This window comes from Nyctereutes procyonoides, unplaced genomic scaffold (assembly GCF_905146905.1).
Source record: "Nyctereutes procyonoides isolate TBG_1078 unplaced genomic scaffold, NYPRO_anot_genome, whole genome shotgun sequence".
In the NCBI taxonomy this organism is placed as follows: domain Eukaryota; kingdom Metazoa; phylum Chordata; class Mammalia; order Carnivora; family Canidae; genus Nyctereutes; species Nyctereutes procyonoides.
This window is the reverse complement of record NW_026575033.1, coordinates 14,636,164-14,655,876: the sequence shown is the minus strand read 5'-3', so window position 1 is coordinate 14,655,876 and position 19,713 is coordinate 14,636,164. Positions and strand designations below refer to the sequence as shown.

Sequence of the window (19,713 nt, the reverse complement as noted above, 5' to 3'; positions counted from 1 at the left end):
TAGTGTTTCAGTGGTGGAACAATGAGTCATCTTGTTTTCTTCCCATCCTAATTGCCTTAGAACCTAATTGGTTATATTAATTTTTTAAAAAATTCTAATGACATAATCCAAACCCACAAATCTTTTATATATATAAATATTGTATCATACATATATAATCAGATTCCAAAACTATAAAATAACCAAGTTTATTCAGTTAAAAAAAAAGAAAAGCCTAAAATGACTTACTCCCCAATCCTATATTGAACATATTGTTGCTTCTACATAACATAAATTGTTTTCATCAAAAGCATGCCTATTTGCATCACTCAAATATCTTTCATATCTTATACAAAATACTACAGAGAAAGGAAAGATAGGGAAATATAAACCAGATCTCAAAAAATGTATGATTTATTTGGGTTTTAAACCCAACATAAGCAAGGAAACAAATATAAAAACTTTAAAAAACAAGATATAAAGTAATTATAAAATTGCTATAAAGCAATTTGATACAGATGTATTAGTTTGCTAAGGCTGTGTTAACAAAGTACTACAAACTAGGTTGCTCAACCAACAAATTTTTTGTCTCACAGCTTGAAAATCTGAGACCAAGGTATCAAACACAGTTGTTTCCTTTGGAGGGCTGTGACAGCAGGATCTATGCCAGGCCTCCCTTCTTAGCATATACATGACCATCTTACGATCTTCCCTGTGTCTTTTCTTATCAGCTTCCCTCTATGCAGGTCTGGGTCCAGATTTCCTCTTTTTATAGAGATAACAGTCATATTGGATTAGGGTCCTCCCCAATCTAGAAGAAATAGATGCATTTCTGGAAAGCCACAAACTACCAAAACTGGAACAGGAAGAAATAGAAAACCTGAACAGGCCGATAACCAGGGAGGAAATTGAAGCAGTCATCAAAAATCTCCCAAGACACAAAAGTCCAGGGCCAGATGGCTTCCCAGGGGAATTCTATCAAACGTTTAAAGAAGAAACAATACCTATTCTACTAAAGCTGTTCCAAAAGATAGAAAGAGATGGAATACTTCCAAACTCGTTCTATGAGGCCAGCATCACCTTCATTCCAAAACCAAAGACCCCACCAGAAAGGAGAATTATAGACCAATATCCCTGATGAACACAGATGCAAAAATTCTCAACAAGATACTAGCCAATAGGATCCAACAATACATTAAGAAAATTAGTCACTATGACCAAGTAGGATTTATCCCCGGGATGCAAGGCTGGTTCAACACTCAAAACAATCAATGTGATTCATCATATCAGCAAGAGAAAAAACAAGAACCATATGATCCTCTCAATAGATGCAGAGAAAGCATTTGAAAAAATACAGCATCCATTCCTGATCAAAAGTCTTCAGAGTGTAGGGATAGAGGGAACATTCCTCAACAAAAGCCATCTATAAAAAGCCCACAGCAAATATCATTCTCAGTGGGGAAGCACTGGGAGCCTTTCCCCTAAGATCAGGAACAAGACAGGGATGTCCACTCTCACCACAGCTATTCAACATAGTACTAGAAGTCCTAGCCTCAGCAATCAGACAACAAAAAGAAATAAAAGGCATTCAAATTGGCAAAGAAGAAGTCAAACTCTCCCTCTTCGCCAATGACATGATACTCTACATGGATTAGGGTCCTCCCTAATGATTACATTTTAACTATCTTTCTAAAGACCCTATCTCCAAGGTCACATTCTATGTTATTGGAAGTTAAGACTCCAATGTACCTTTTTGTTATTGTTGTTGGGGAGAGGGCAGTAAATTCAACCCAAAGCATCATGGTTGCAACATCTCAAATACATACCATCATGAGTGAGGTATTTATTCTACCTAATGCCTACCAAAGAAAAAAGTAAAAGAACCGAGAAGGAACTGGATACCAACTTATAAATACTTTTGATTACACTATTATGGGTGACTATTACTTCTTAATACCCTGAGTTTTTCACTAAGGAAGCATGTTTTTAAAATCAGAAAAATGTTTAATTAAAAAATATTGTGACTCCACTGGTCTCTAATCCCAATCTATTTCTAATTACTAATATCTTCTGGCAGAGGCTCTTCTTTGGGACAGAAGTCCCAAAGGCTAAGTGCCCCCTCTGCAGCTATGACTCTCCAAAGAGAATAAAAATTATGTGAAAATCTTAAAATACAAGCCCCTTATGCCAGGCACTATATAAGAGAGAAAGTACAACACTTATGCAGGGGCAATCAAACTCTCCTGCGCACACATAAAAAGAAAAAAAAAAAGTGACTGAGCCAATAATTCAAAAATTCAAGTAAAAATACATTAAATAAAACTAGCAATCACATAATCACAACTGAAAATAACTGGAAGGGCTTGTCCAAGCTAGTTGTCTTTATTCATGAGATAAATATTTTTATGACTAATATTTTCCTATAGTTTTAAAACTTTTTTAAAGATTTTATTTATTTACTCATGAGAGACACAGAAAGAAAGGCAGAGACATAGGCAGAGAGAGAGAGATAGGTTCCATGCAGGGAGCCCGATGTGGGATCCAATCCAAGGACCCCAGGATCATGCCCTGGGCTGAAGGCAGACACTTAACCACTGGGCCACCTAGGCATCCCACCTATTTTCTTTTTAAAAGGTCTTCAAGAATGAACGGTCAACATCCCCACTTCCTAGAATATCCCTAAGTCTGTTTCACTCTTAACCCTCAGAATGTTTTTTTCTTTCATCTGAAATAAATGTTTTCTCATCTTTTCATTAAAGTAGGCACTACTTTATATAGGCACTTTAATTTTATATAGGCACTACTTCGAAGTATTTCATATAAGCTACCAAACTTCATCTAACTATTTTTAATAGCTTAAACTGTGTGATCTTTTACTGGTTTCTACACATCTGTTTACAAGAACCATAATCAAAATGGTGCTCAAACACCTCAGGAAAAACCTAAATCTTAAGAAATTTAACTTATGTAGACTTCAGAAAAAATTACAATACTTCTTATACATAACTATCTTTGTATAGAATGAGTGAAAAGTCAGACATAATTTATTCATTGTAGTTCAATTTAGTGTATACACTGGCATCATCTATACAATAAGTACTACAGCTTGGTAGGCATTACTCATTATACTGTAACCAGAGATCATACTCAAACAATAAGACAATAAATCTCTAAAAGGAAATGGTTATTTATTTCTAGAAATTTACCTCCTCACTCTAATAGGAAGTCGTAGGAATAAATTCATCACACTAATTTTTGGCAGATTTACTTCTCACTGAAAATTAACTAAATGAGACTGAATCATCAATTCATCTCTGGATTTATTCATTGAGGTATTCATGCAAATATTCACTGAGCACAAACCATATGCAAAGGCCTATATTATTCAAAATACAATAGTTAAGATGAGGGATCCCTGGGTGGCGCAGCGGTTTAGCGCCTGCCTTTGGCCCAGGGCGTGATCCTGGAGACCCGGGATCGAATCCCACGTCGGGCTCCCGGTGCATGGAGCCTGCTTCTCCCTCTGCCTATGTCTCTGCCTCTCTCTCTCTCTCTGTGACTATCATAAATAAATAAAAATTTAAAAAAAAATAGTTAAGATGAAAACTTCTGGTGCCATAACACTTACATTCTAGTAGAGTTAGATTATTAGTACATATAACCTTATTTGAGAGGCCACAAAATATCTGAAAAATTAATTTGGGAGAGGAAAAAGTAACTAAAAGAAGATAAAGGGAAATGAAAAAAAGAATTTAAGCAAGGAGAGTAGAGTTTACCAAAGCCCTAGAATAATAAGAAACTCTAATAAAGATGATAAAGGAGCACTAATATGGCTAGTGTGCAGAGAGCAAGGGGGAAGAGGAAGGAAAATGAATGGAAGAGAAGCTAGAGATAAGACAAGTGAGCTATGCTAGTATCAGATCATGTAGGGGCTTACAGGTCATGTTAAGAATGTTCACCTTTAGCTTTACTTCAAGAGCAATTGGTAACCACTGAATGGTCATTCCTTTCTCCAACACCTATTACTCAATCAAAAATTTAACACTTCCTGATTTGTTCATGTCATCTTAGATACTTTTCTCCCTATTTAAGGGACGCCAGGTTTAAAAATTATTTGAGTCTAATCCCTTCCTCAAATGGAAGGTTAATATTTTCTTGATTCTTAGTGCCAATGTTCTGAGGGACCCAGCAACTACTAATGTGGACCGTTAATCCAGACATTAAGATGAGTCTGGAACTATTAGCAAAAGTAGAATGAATAGGCCTCTAATGCACATCTGTTAAAATTGGTATACAAATAGAACAAAAATCCCTGACGCAAGTAAATGCATTAAAATAGACTAGCTAATAGTGGGACTTAATACTGTTGATTAATCAATTCTTAAACAAAAATTAATTCTTACCAGGAGCTTTCCTCTGTGATCAAGGTCCATTTGTCATCTCAGGTGTTTAAAGTGCTGACAGATTTCAGTACCAGGGTAAAACGTAAAGCTTTATTTACATTCTTCTTATCCCAGTAAAAGAGCTAATATTCAATATTTGTAGACCATACAGACAACTGGCCAGGTCACATTTGAATTTAATAAATTAGAAGGGCAGTTACCCAATGATTTAAGTAGGGAAAATCTTAAAGTCAGACATTACAGAAGGAGGAAAGTCAAGAGAAGATAAGGATGATTTTAAAGTTTTCAGCTGAACTTGGCTCTATGTTTTACATCATCTCTTTTGTCCCTATATGGAAACTTAAAAGCATAGTTCATACATCCTCCCTCCCTGTTTGCCTAAGAACGCCTATTAATCCTTCAAATATAGGATATATTTCTTTAGAATGCATTCCTTAATTCTCTACCAGTGTGTCCATATTGCCTAGTCCAGTGAGAATCAATCACTTTCTCTGCTACCTTCTTTCCAAGCAAGTATTTCTATTATTGTATTTCTCACACTTGTTTATATTTATTTCTTCTATGGACAGATGAAAACCCTGAGAAGAGGGGTATATTTCTTTAAGATTTCCAGTGTTTGTGAAGCACACATAAGAGATAATGTATTTGTTGAGTGACTAATGCCATGTTAGACTTTTTTTTTTTTTTTAATTTAGGATAGAGGCAGAATCTGCTAATAGTGACATGGTTCTCAGCAGAAATCAGAACCATAAACTCTGGACAAAATATTTAGAAACAGTTTTCTGAAAGTGCTAAGAGCAACCAAAGACAGACATGTAAAAGAATAGAAATGAAGCAGACAGGTATAAAAAAAGTAATGGCATTATATAAAATTCCTTATTTCTTAGAACTTTTTATTTAGAAAACACCCCAGTCGACATCATGAACCAGAAGTTAGGGACAATCCCAGCATTTGAACATGACAGAAGCAACTCTTGAAACAAAATCACTAGAGAGAAGAAGCCCCAAATAAATTCTGGACAAATGTCTGGCTGAAGCATTAACTACTCGCATTTGTGAGATTTAAACGCTGACAACCACTATGTTCTGCAGTTTGAGTTTATCCAAAGAAACACTTTAAAATTTTCCAACAAAATTCAGAAGAATATAACAAAATGCAGAATCTCTACACAGTATTATTTACAGTGTTCAGGATACAATCCAAAATTACTTAACCTCCAAATAATTAATCAAGAAAATGTGGTCCAGGGATCCCTGGGTGGCGCAGCGGTTTGGCGCCTGCCTTTGGCCGAGGGCGCGATCCTGGAGACCCAGGATCGAATCCCACATCAGGCTCCCGGTGCATGGAGCCTGCTTCTCCCTCTGCCTGTGTCTCTGCCTCTCTCTCTCTCCCTCTGTGTGACTATCATAAATAAATAAAAGAATAAAAATTAAAAAAAAAAAAGAAAATGTGGTCCATTCATGAGATAAAACACAATCAATAAAAACTAACACAGAGATGACCCAGATGCCTGAATTATCAAGTAAAGATTTTAAATCAACTAATATAACTGTATTCATGAAAGCTTAAAAAAAATCATAATGAATGAAAAGATCAGAAATCACAGTAGAGAAGTACAAAGAGCCAAATACAAAATCTGGAACAGAAAGTATGATATTTAAAGTAAAATGTTCACAAGATAGGCTGAACAGTAGATTAGATAAAAAAAGAGTCAGTAAAATTAAAGATAAATCAATTTATTTAACCTGAAGAAAAAGGAGAGGGAAAAAAACTGGAAGAAAACAAATAGAACCTCAGGAACCTGAGACAAAATCAAAGATCTAATATAGTTATAAATGCAGCCCCAATTAAAAAAAAAGAGTAATAGAAGAGTAAAAATATTTACAGCAATCAGTAATAAGGGGCTCCTGGGTAGCTCAGTCGGTTAAGCATCTGACTCTTGATTTCACCACAGGTCATGATCTCAGGCTCCTGGGATTGAGCCCCATATCAAGCTCCACACTCAGCGGGGAGTCTTCTTCTCTCACTCTCTCGCTCTCTCTCTCTCTCTCTCTCTCTCTCTTTGTCCCTCCCCCGTTAGCATGGGCGCTCTCTAAAATCAAGAAATCTTAAAAAAAAAAATCACTAACAGTAAAAATTTTAGGAATGCCTCCAAACACAATACACCTAATTCCTCTTATCAAAATCCTATCAGATGTTGTGAGATGAGCTAAAACAGTTCTTACAATCATACAGTGTTGCATTTTGTAAATTTAAAGAAAAACAAAACAAATAGAAGAGTGGAAATACATCACAGAATTCAATGAAATAAAAAACAATAAAAAAATTAACAAAGTCAAATTTGTCTCTTTGAAACGATGGATAAAATTGATGAACCACTAACTCAAATGAGAGAGAGAAAAAGAAAAAAATGTGAATTGTCAATGTCTGGAATGGGTTATCACTACAAATCCTACAGACATTAAATCCTACAGACATGTTAGAGAAATGTTTACGAACAACAGTATGCCAACAAATTTGATTACTTAGCTAAAACAAACAAATCTCTTGCAAAACACAACTTTCACAACTGATACAAGATAAATGAAAATCCAAATAGCCCATGTTTATCAAAAAGTTAAATCCACTAACAAAAAACTTTCCAATAAAGAAAAGTATAGACCTAGATGTTTTCATTGGTGAATTCTATGAAACTCATTCATAATATAGGAGGAAGAAATACTTCCCAACCTATTTTATGATAATCCCAATAGCAAACCCTGACAAGGATGTTACAAGAAAAAAAATTATGGACCAAAGTCTCTCATGAACACAGACACAGAAATCCTTAAATACTGTAAGCAAGTCAGATCCAGCAATATATAAGATCGAAAACACAGCAGAGTTATTCTAAGAATGTAAAGTTGTTTTAACACTCAAAAATCAATGTAGCTTTGCCACTGGGAATGTAACATGATACAATCATGCTGGAAAACAATGTGGCAGTTTTTTAAAAAGTTAAACACACATTTATCATATGACCCAGCAATTCTACCGCTACCTATCTACAAAATATATGTCCACACACACTTGTACAAATATATACAAAACAGCATTACTATAAAAGCTAAAAATTGGCAACAATTCAAATGTCCATAAACTGGTAAATTGATAATCAGTATGTAGTATATCACCACAATGGAATAGTATTTGACAATAAAAAGGAACATGAGTGAACCACATATGCTAAATGACAAAAGTCAAACATATAAAAGATGATATGTTGTATGACTCCCTTTATATGAAATATCCAAGAAAGGCAAATACAGAGAGAATAAATTAGGGATTGCTGCAGGCTATAGGTGCGAATGGGAAGTGATGTAAGTGTGCTTGAGGTTTTTCATTGGGGGGTGATGGAAACGTTACAAAAGTACATTATGGTTATAGATGAATGACCATGGAACATACTAAAAGTCATTTACTTTTATGCAAAAAACAGATTAATTTTCTGTAAGTAAATTATAACTTATGAAAGATACTTTAAAAAACATACTTATTACCATACTAATACTACCCAAAAAAACACATGAGCACATCAATCAACATATAAAATCTACCCACTCATAGAAAACTCTTAAGCGAATAGGAATAGAAGGAAATTCTTCAACTCTAAGTAAATAGTATTTACAAAAATCTGTAACTAACATATTAAGGAGGACTCTACTTAATGGTCAACTAATGAATATTTTGCTCCTAATATACTGAAAAAGTAAAAGATGCTGACTCTGATCACAAAGTCCACAATGTATTGAAGATCCTGGCTTGTATAATAAAGCATAAAAAAAAATAATGATCAGAAAAGGAAAAGTAAAACTGCCTATTACTAGAGACATGTAGAGACTTAACTGTTTACATAGGATATCTTAAATAATCCAGAAATAACTACTTAAACAAATATGTGATTTTAGCAAAGTCGGAGACTATAAAATCAATATACAAAAAATTGATTTTTTGTATCAAACAATTAGAAAGTGAAATTTTAAGTCTATTTATGATAGTATGTAGCATCAATAAATCACTTAGAAATAGATATAACAAAAATGTGCAACACCTCTAAACTATAAACTATAAAACACTGCTAGGGAGAAATTTTTTACAAACCTAAGTAAATAAGAGATACACCATGAATTGAAAAACTCGGTTATTTTTAGGAAGTCACCCCCCGCAACTCACAAAACTAAACTATACAATCTAACAAATCTATTTGTAATCCCCCAGGCCTCCTTATAGACTGACACTGGATTCTAAAAGGTTTATGTATATGAAACAACAACAACAAAATATCTTGGAAAAAGAAAAAATTAACGAAAATTAATTCAAAGCTATCTTGGAAAAGGAAAATAGAGAATATACAAACTACCCAATTTCAAAATTTATCATAAAGCTCTAGTAATCAAAATATCATAGTACTGGCATAAAAACTGATAAACAGATCACTGGAACAAGACAGACTCATATACATCATTCAATGTTCTACATAGGTGCTATAAGAATCCAACAGAGAAAGGAAAGTCTTTTCCACAAATAATGATGAAACAAATGGCTATCAATATGGGGGAAAAAATAAAACCTGAATCCATAACTCAAACCACAGATAAGAATTAATTTTATATAGATTATCAATTAAGCAAGAGAATTAAAACTATAAAGCTTCTAGAAGAAAACAGAGAAGAATACATGCATCATCTGTGGTGAGGACATTTTCTTAAGGACATAGAAAGTAATAATCAAAAAGAAAAAAATGATGAATTAAATTTAACCAAAATTAAAAAGCTTCTGTTCATGAAAAGACAGCTATAGATGAATAAAAAATTTAAAGACTGAAAAAATTTTTCAAAAAACATATCTGACAAAGGAATGGTATCTAAAATATATAAAGGACTTCTAAATATTTTTTAAATTTGAAAATGGCAAAATATTTGAATAGTACTTCACAAAATATTTATAAATCACCATAAAAAAGTGTTAGCCATCATTAACTATCACAGAAACTCAAATTACAGCCACAATGAAATATTATACATCCATAAGAATCAGAAAAGTACTAACCACATAAAATGCTGGTAAGAGAAGGCAATCTCAGACAGTGCTGGAAGTAGAAAATGCTTTATCCATTTGGAAAAAGGTCTAGTAGATTCCTGTTAAACCAAATATACTCCATCTCTCTGACCCAGCAATTACACTCTTAACTATTTACCCAATGGAAATAAACTCTAAATCCCAAATGACTTCTGTAAAAATGTCCAAGGAAGCTATATTCATAATGGCCCCAAACTGGAAACAGCCCAGAGTTTCAACACAAGAATGGATAAACTATGGCATATTCACAAGACAGTCTGCTACTCAGCAAAAAATAACAAGCTGCTGAAAAACACAGGAATATGAACAAATGCTAAAGTACTATGTTAAAAGAAAAAAAGCTTTAAGGGCACCTGGGTGGGTGAGTTGGTTAAGGTGTCTGCCTTCGGCTTGGGTAATGGTCTCTCAGGGTCCTAGGATTTAGTCCTATGTTCAGCTCCCTGCTCCTAGGGGAATCTGTTTCTCTCTCTACCCCTCCCCCCTGCTCTGCTCTCTCTCTCTCAAATAAAATCTTAAAAAAAAAAAAAAGAAAAGAAAAAGAAAAACGCTTTAATGAAAAAAGTTCATACGTATTGTCAGATCCAATTTATACAAATTCTATGTATAGACAACACTATGGTGGGAAAAAACTCAAAAGTGGATGCCTCTGAGGATATGGGGTAGAGATTAACTAGTAGAGCATATGAGGGAATTTTCTGAGGTGACCATAATATTCTTTATCCTGATAGGGTTACCCATGTATAAGCATTTCTCAAAACTCTTTGATTATACTTAAGATTGATGTTTTCATGAAATGTAACTGAGGGGACAGGGAGAGGTATAAGGGAGACCATAACCAAATATTGAATTTTATTTAATAGGTATATATGTATGGCTACAACCTAATTTGAAATGCATACCAAAACAAACAAAAACAAGATGGATTGATGGATGAAACAAGTTTTGTAAAATGTAAATTGTAAAATCTAAGTGGCAGAATGACAGGCACAGGAAATGTGAAACAAAATCCTGAAATTCATGAACCTTGGTCAGGAAAGGAAAATGACTCCCAATTATCAAGATGGATTGTATTTCTTTGAAGTACCGGTTAATATTAGCACCTATTCTGCTTAAGATAATCAAATATAATTTACATCTACTTATATTTATACTTAAATACATAAGGAAAGGCACACAAACAAGCAGAGCAGAAGTAAGGAAGTCCTCTATAAGTAAAATACCATAACTATAAAGCCTCAAAATTATGAACATTTTTTTCTGGAGAAAAAAGCAGCATGGGATAGTTTCCAAATGGCCACAAAGAATAAATGGAGCAGCTTTATGACTAAGATAGATAACTCTTCATGTTGTGACCTGATATTCAGTGCCCTCCATACCCAAGACATACTTTATATTTTCATGTCATCTTGCATGTCTCCTTTATTATGAAGCTTTCCCTGTGGCTCTAATCCCCAAAAATGTTATCCATGCCTCTTTAGAAAGTCCATAATTCTTAGTATTTTACTTATAAGACTCATGAAATTTATGTCTACTAGGAAAGAGAAAACTGTTAAAAGAATTGGGCATCAGGAGGCCAACTCTACCTGTGTGACCTAAGATAAATTTCTTAATCTTGTTTCCTCACATATAAATTGTGGATAACAGGTCTTTATCTCATATGGTTATTATAAGGATTATTATGCTTAGTCTCCTGCAGAAAGTACTGAATAAAAATTACTATTATTATTATTCTATTATCTCCATATGAGCCTAACTCAGTACCAAAAATATTTAACAGATATTCAATTTTTAAAAATATATCTCAGTTGAAAGACCAAGTGAATAAACTATTCATGTGTTATTGACTGATAAACTATTGCTGTGGCCCATATATATAAACATACTTAAGTAACTGCCCTTTCTGTTTAAGGATGATCCTAGTAACTCACTATAGTTACAGATAAAAAAAAAATGAGCTTCACGTTGGTTCTTCTGAACTTTACTTTTATTTTATCCCAAAAATATTAGATTATTTTTCCATCACCCTCATTTTCATCATGATTTCTAAGCGTAATTCTCTTCACTCTCTACCCTAAACTTCCAGCCATAACACCCAAGCACCTGGGAAATAGTGAATCCAAACCCCTCCTCTTTTCATCCCTGTTACAATAGTCAGTTCTGGTCCACTTCTGATATTCCTTATTTAGAGGCCTTCCTAATGATCATCTTTATGCACATTTGAAACTTCAAACATACTAAGATATAAATTAACATGATAAATTGATACATTCTTATCAGCATAATTCTTTCAATGTGAAACCTCCAATCAAGAAAATATGCCTTTTATACTCCAGCAAAAAGGAGAAAGAAAAGGCAAAAACCAAAAGTTTTTAAATGTTCATGCTTGGGGCACATGTGTGGCTCAGTCAGTTGTGTATCTACCTTCAGCTCAGGTCATGATCCCAGGGTCCTGAGACAGAGCCCCACATTGGGTTCCCTGCTCAGCAGGAAGTCTACCCTCTCCCACTCCCCCTGCTTGTGCTCTCTGTCAAATAAATAAATAAAATATTTAAAAAATAATAAAATTAAATTAATATTCATGCTTTAATCTCCAATACACAGCAGTAAGTGCCAAATTTCTATTCTCTAGTTGCACAGCTCTCAAAACGTGGAACCAGCTCTTGGTTTTGGCTCAGGGTTGTGGGATCAAGCTCTGAGTCCGGCTTCATGCTTAGTGCAGAATCTGCTTCAGATTCTTTCTCTCTCCCCTATTACCCCTCCCTACTCTCATGCATGCGGCTCTCACTCTCTCTCAAATAAATAAAATCTTTTTTAAAAAACTCTATAAAGTAGTATAACCTCAACAAAAAATTACTGAAGGAAACAGAAGATATAGTTCAAATGTTATCTTCTCGGTGAAGCTACTCTTATTTTCCTAGAGCAAGAGTCTATAAACTATTGCCCACAGATCAATTCTAGCTTGCTGCTTTATTGTACATGAGAATTTACTGGAACACAGCCATGCCTATTCATGGATATATATTGTTTGACTACAGTATAATTAAATATATATATTTGGTCTTTGCCCCCAGTTTCTGGAACATACTTTCAAAACCCTTGTCATTTCATAGCCGTCTTTTGTTATCTATAATTAGTCCCTTTTGGTTATACTTAAGGTTATGCTAACAAGGTGACTCATGGTCAGTCTCAAGCATGTGACTAGAGGGCTGGAGACTGAGTTCAATTATGAAGTCAGTAATATGGTTTGCACTAACTCTGAGTTGTTAGTGTCAAAATTGAATTGAAGTAATGGACACCTAGTTGAGGTCAAAAAATAATTTTGCTACCTTTCCACTACAACTCAGAGTAGCTGTGATAGAAACACATGGCTACAAAGCCTAAAATGCCTGGATCTTTATAGATAATGTTTGCCTACTCATATTTTAGAGAATTAGTCTCTCACTGCCTCCTATTTCAACATTTATGGTACAGATCACTAACACATTACCCATTATGTTTATATATTTATTTGTCTATCTCCTCCAGGATATTACTACTTATGAACAAAAAATAGTTTTATCATTATATCTTTAGGACCAACTTCTTCACATACAGTTGACAGAAGTTTAATAAAAACACCATTTTTTTAAAAAAGCCTCTGAAAGCATGTTTCTATCCAAATGTATTTTATTTTATTTTTTACTTTAATATCAGACCTATGTTCTGATTCTAAAAAAAAAAAAAAAAAAAAAAAAAAGACCACTGAAAGATCACAGATTATTAGCATGCGAAAGCCTGAGAGGACCACAAACATTATCTAATTCAGTATTTTCAGGCAAAATAAAGTCTAGAACACTTAAATGACTTACCCAACTAATTAGTAACAAAACCAAGATTAGAATCCAAGTCCAAAATCAATGATCTTTTCACTAATAGCAAACCTTTTTAACAAGTGGAAAAAGAATAACAACATAAGTAAAACTACACTTTGTTCAAAAGGTACCACCCAAAAGTACTCTCTATTCATGCTATTCAGAGTATCAGCCAATGAATAAAGAGACTGAAACAGAACATCAATCAACATACTGCTTCTTTCATAAAGAAAGCTTTGTTATGGGAAAAAAAAAACAATTATCTGAAATAAACAATGTGCTTACAAAGTTGATTTACATTCTGGCCCAAGCTCCTTATCTCCTCTTAGACCAAGAAACATTTCACAAATATTCAGTCTGCTTTGGTGGCCACCTTTTCAATAGCAATGTACTAAATGAACATTTGGTACAGAAGCAGAAACAGTTGATAATATAATGAACTATCATATATATGATTCATATACACAGTTACCACTTGAAAGTAATAAAAGGGAAAATAACAGCTATTTCATTTCATATATATGTATTTTCATACATACACACACACACACACACACATCCAGTGTAGATACAAATATAAAGAGTAAGAGAAACAGAAGCTCAGAGAGATAGAGTACTTGGCTCAAGGTCACAAAGCAAAGAAAAGGCAGAGCCTGGATTTGAATTCAGATTAATCATACCACAAAGGCCAAGCTCTTTACAGAAAACCAGGATACAAAAACAGATTTGAGTCATATAGCATTTACACACTAATTCATAAATCTAAATATAGTCAGATACATCAGCTCATAGTATAAATGGCCTAAAAGGAACAGGTACAAGATGGAGCTAGAAGAAACACCCACTATTTATACACACTTCCCCAGTGAACAAGCTGTCCTCTCTGACCGAACTTCTTGTTTCAGGAGAGAAACACAAGAAATACTGAGAGAGTAAGACAACACTAGTCTATCTAATCAGATCAGCTTACATGGAATGTATGTATTGCTTTGCTCTTGTCACTCTTTCCAAAACTTCTTCCTCCACATTGCCCAAAGTCCTTAGCTTCAAATTCACCCAGCCCCACTGGTCTCATGTGTAATAAGGGTACAGAAGTGCCTGTGTCATGGAGTTACTGAATTAACGGAGTTAGAGAAGAATCCATAGTAGACATAGAAGCTTAAGCTAAATTCTAAATATCAGATAGGTAGTAATTTGCTGGGAGAAAAAAACACTGAAGAAAGAAGGTACTAGTGTAAACACACTATGCTGATTGAAATTTCCAGATGTAGAATGCTCTCACTCCACCCTATCTACTCAGCAAACTCCTGCTCACCCTTCAAAGACAATCTCAAAAGAATCCTTCACCTTAAAGTCTTTCCTGACTTCTGCAAATAGTTTGTCACTTTCTCTTCTAGGATATTGTATCCTAACACACATTTTTTTTTACTAAAGATCACAGGAGAAATAAAAAACAGAACCAGGATTTGAATTCAGATTAGTCAAACCACAAAGGCCTGATCACATTACTTATTATGATTTAATTTACACATCAGTCTCTCTTTTTAGAATCTGAAGTCCTTAAAGAAATGAATCATCTTTCCAATACCATTCCATCCCAGATTTAACCATACTATCCCTAGGAATAGGCAACTTAGCTCCCAAACACCACCGAGAAATAAAAATGTTGAAATTAATCTTTTCCTCTCCATCAACTATTTAGAACTCTTTCAGGGTTAAGAGCATCCAAGGATGCTGCTGATGTATATTCTAAAATTACAATGGAAGACAACACATACCACCAACTCTCAAAAACTAAACAATTATCCAAATGTACAGCACTGGCTTTTAGGCAAGTCAGCCCTAGAACACTACTATGATGGGTATTTTACTCTGGACATTGCTGTGAATCACCAAGAAGCTACTCACAACAGTTCTTTGCCCAATCCAGTATTTCTAGCACCCGTCAGTCCCAATTTTGTTCCAGTATTAATTTGATCCAGAGGGTATCAAGTGTTTGCCTACTAACTACCTAGTAAACTAAATAATGCTCTTCCCCTGGCTCTTCCCTCACAAGAAAGTGAATAAATAAATTTCTGTTGTGCAATCTATCCACTTTGTGGCATTTGTTACAACAGCCCTGGCAAACTAATACACTAGCCAAACTCAAGAACCTCAAATTGAGGGATCCCTGGGTGGCGCAGCAGTTTAGCGCCTGCCTTTGGCCCGGGGCGCGATCCTGGAGACCCGGGATCGAATCCCACGTCGGGCTCCCGGTGCATGGAGCCTGCTTCTCCCTCTGCCTGTGTCTCTGCCTCTCTCTCTCTCTCTGTGTGTGTGACTAAATAAATAAAAATTAAAAAAAAAAGAACCTCAAATTGAATACAATAGAAGTAATTGCTAGACTAGAAATTCAGAGACCTTTTATCTAGTCTTAAAGTATGGCAATTTAAAAACTGTGTAGCCCAGATTAAATCAGTAGCTTCCTTGGGGCTAGGTTTCAATGTCTGAAAACCAGATAATCTTTGAAATCTGAGCATTCACTAGCATTCCAGAATCCTAGTTTTTAATTCAGGGTCCTGTTTAAAATATGGTACTCCTGATAATTAATACTAAAATTAGCAATCTAAATAGAATAGGGGACCCTGATTCTGATAAATCAAGTAAATAACAAACCATGTATTCTCCTTTCCAGGTTAAGATAATGTTACTTCTCAATTTCTGGTTATGATAAATAGGACAAACATTAATTTCCAGAAAGTGTATCTTCACATATATTTTTTTAACAGTAACTCACAAAAAGCAGTCATGTATTTCATTAAGAAACAGTCTAGCCGGGGATCCGGAGCAGCTAGTAGGCGGTGAATAATAGCTCTTCAAGTCTGCAATAAAAATGGCCTCCAATAAAGCAACATTGCAAAAAATGGGAAAGAAACAGAATGGAAAGATTAAAAAAGTAGAAGAGGCGGAGCCTGAAGAATTTGTGGTGGACCGCCATGTAGTGAATGGGAAGGTGGAATATTTCCTGAAGTGGAAGGGATTTACAGATGCTGACAATACTTGGGAACCTGAAGAAAATTTAGATTGTCCAGAGTTAATTGAAGCATTTCTTAATTCTCAAAAAGCTGGTAAAGAAAAAGATGGTACAAAAAGAAAATCTTAAAAAAAAAAAAATCTTTATCTGACAGCGAATCTGATGATAGCAAATCAAAGAAGAAAAGAGATGCTGCTGATAAACCAAGAGGCTTTGTCAGAGGTCTTGATCCGGAACGAATAATTGAATAATTGGTGCCACAGACAGCAGTAGAGAATTAATGTTTCTCATGAAATGGAAAGATTCAGATGAGGTAGACTTGGTGCTGGCAAAAGAGGCAAATACGAAGTGTCCTCAAATTGTAATTGCATTTTATGAAGAGAGACTAACTTGGCATTCTTGTCCAGAAGATGAAGCTCAATAATTGTTTGTGTTGCATATATATATATATATATATATATATATATATATATATATATATATAAAATCTGGGTCTTTGTTTTTTGGTTTATTAGTGTGAAGAAATAACATTCTAATGAAAATCAAGTTGTTTTTTTTAATTTTTATTTATTTATGATAGTCACAGAGAGAGAGAGAGAGAGAGAGAGAGAGAGAGAGAGAGAGAGGCAGAGACATAGGCAGAGGGAGAAGCAGGCTCCATGCACCGGGAGCCCAATATGGGATTCGATCCCGGGTCTCCAGGATCGCGCCCTGGGCCAAAGGCAGGCGCCAAACCACTGCGGCACCCAGGGATCCCTGAAAATCAAGTTTGATATGTTTGTTTTGAAGTAGTACTGGGGGAGTTGTTGGGATTTTTTGCATCTATAGCACTGGTTACTTTGAACAAATAAAAGCTTTCTGTAGTTGTTTCCTTCATCAGAAAAGAATATTTGAGACCATGGCATATTATCCCCCTGCATCAGAGAACACCTTTTCTAAATGTTGGGGGAAATCTTCATAGTTGTTACTCAGTCAGAATTTGTGTTTAACTCCTATATGCCTAAGAACCATTCTGGGTTTTTTGTTTATTTAGGGCTTTTTGTGTGTATACTTAAAAGTACATACATAAGTGGTTTTCTTTTCGTTATTTTTGAAACATTCACCAAAACAAAAACAGCATTTTATAACCATGGATAAGACCATGTTTCTGGGAATGCTATCATTTTCAGCAATTTAAGAAATAAATCACTTAAAGTTACATTGAAATTTTTCCTGAAGCCTTAACCTTTCAAATTTTGTAATTAATTGGACAATTTAAATATAATGTAAAGAGTCTAAATTGGACAATTTAAAAGCAGCCATACCAGAATCAATATCCCTAGTTACAGTCACATAAATGGAAGTTTATTTGCAAGATCCCTGAAAGGAAAATTTTAATCACCACCAACAACCTCCCCACCCAAAGGGCAAAACTAGACAAGTTTTGGTGTACTTTAATTAGGTAAGCAAAACTTAGTTAAATGGATATTTAAAGGTTCCTTCTAGTGAACCATTCCTTTTCAAGAAGTTGAAAACCCTTGTGCTGTATTAACTAAAAGGTCATGATTCATGGAGCATCTAAGACTTCGTTCATGGAAACCTAATCATAACCAGGTGGTTAGAAATGTTCGCAATTTAGCACCTGCTGGAATAAATGGGTGGACATACTTCTATAATCCAAATTCTTGACCTGCATGTTTTTTCTTCACCCCAACTCATTCCTAACATGTAGGCTCAATCTTCTCAGTATTTGAACTACTGGTTCAGCAGAAACCAGGAAAAACGATAACTCTGTAGTCAGAATGTTATCCAACTGTATATTGTTTACTTTATTGTAAATACTGGTAAACAGTGGTCAATAAATAGTTTTATATTCCTTTTAAAAAAAACAGTCTAGCAAATAATATAAGCAAATATCTAGCAAAACACATTAGAAGTAATAGTACTTTCATCTAATTCCTACAAAACATATTCCTACATTTTATTATAATTGTTTCTTCAACTCTGAAGCAATGTTTTATAATTTGCCTTTCAAAGTACTTGCTGACAATAAAATGCATTTTAATTTGTTGCCATATTGATTTCCATGAATTATTTAGGCAATTTTTACCAGAGTAGGGAGAACAAGTTTTTCCCCAATGAAATGTGGTTTTTAAATTGCTGCTATTAAGTCAATGCATTAGTTAGGATGAGGTATACTGACACATAACAGGAATACCCAAAATGAGTGGCTCAAACAATATAAAGATTATATATATATGTGTCTATATGTAGAAGTATACGTGGACACAGATATACACATACATATAAAGAAAGAAAATATGCTAGCATATTAGTTTACTTCTATATTTCTAATGCTTCATTTATTTTTGAGATGTTTCCTTCTAAACCAGTGCTGCTCAATAATATAATATAAGCCACATATGTAATTTTAAATTTTATTAACCACATTAGAGGAAAACATAAATAGGAGATATTACGTTACATTTTATTTAACCCAATATATCTAAAATATCATTTCAACATGTAACAAATATGTTTAAATTATTAATTTTATATTTTTTTATTCAAGTCTTCAAAATAAAGTGTGTATTTTATGCTTTCAGAATATTTCATATGGTCACTGACCACATATGGCTGGTGGCTACCATATGACTGCACAGCTCTAGACAGGCCTCACCACCTTTCAAACCTCAACTCAAGCATCACCAGTTGTATGAACTACTCCTTTGACTTCAATAGTACATCGCCCCTTCAGTGTGGCCCACTATATCCTAATTTATTTCTATCACGGAGTTTATACATTTAATCGCCTGTATTTGTCACTCTCTACAGTACTAAAAACTCCAAGGCAGGGACTTGTCTTGATCATTGTATCCTCAGTGCCTAGCACTATATATGGTGAGTATTCAATAAATATTTGTTTGAACAAAATGAGTATGTAGTCAGATACGGAGGCTAGGCTGAAAATGAGTATATACAGTCAGACCCAGTAGACCATTATTTAGGGAATGGGAGTAAGGGCAAACAAAAGAAAAAAAAAAAAAAAACTAGATTACCTGCAAATTAAACATAGTACTCGAGAATCTTTAATCTAATTAAGTCAATTAGAAAACAAATTAGGGCAGCCCGGGTGGCTCAACGGTTTAGCGCTGCCTTCAGCCCAGGGTGTGATCCTGGAGACCCGGGATCGAGTCCCACATCAGGCTCCCTGCATGGAGCCTGCTTCTCCCTCTGCCTGTGTCTCTGCCTCTCTCTTTCTCTCTGTCTTTCATGAATAAATAAAATCTTAAAAAAAAAAAAAGAAAAGTAATTAAGTCAATTATAGAATGCTATATAATTCAGTAACAGTGCATATTAAACATTAAT

The 19,713-nt window shown here is 34.4% G+C and overlaps 1 protein-coding gene and 1 pseudogene across 2 annotated transcripts in view; one reads left to right on the top strand and one right to left on the bottom strand.

The window, feature by feature from the left end:
- Positions 1-19,713, bottom strand: part of NBEA (neurobeachin) — a 672,481-nt gene that overhangs the window by 631,558 nt on the left and 21,210 nt on the right. The window lies entirely within an intron of this gene.
- On the top strand, positions 16,225-16,789 carry LOC129504594 (chromobox protein homolog 3-like; annotated as a pseudogene).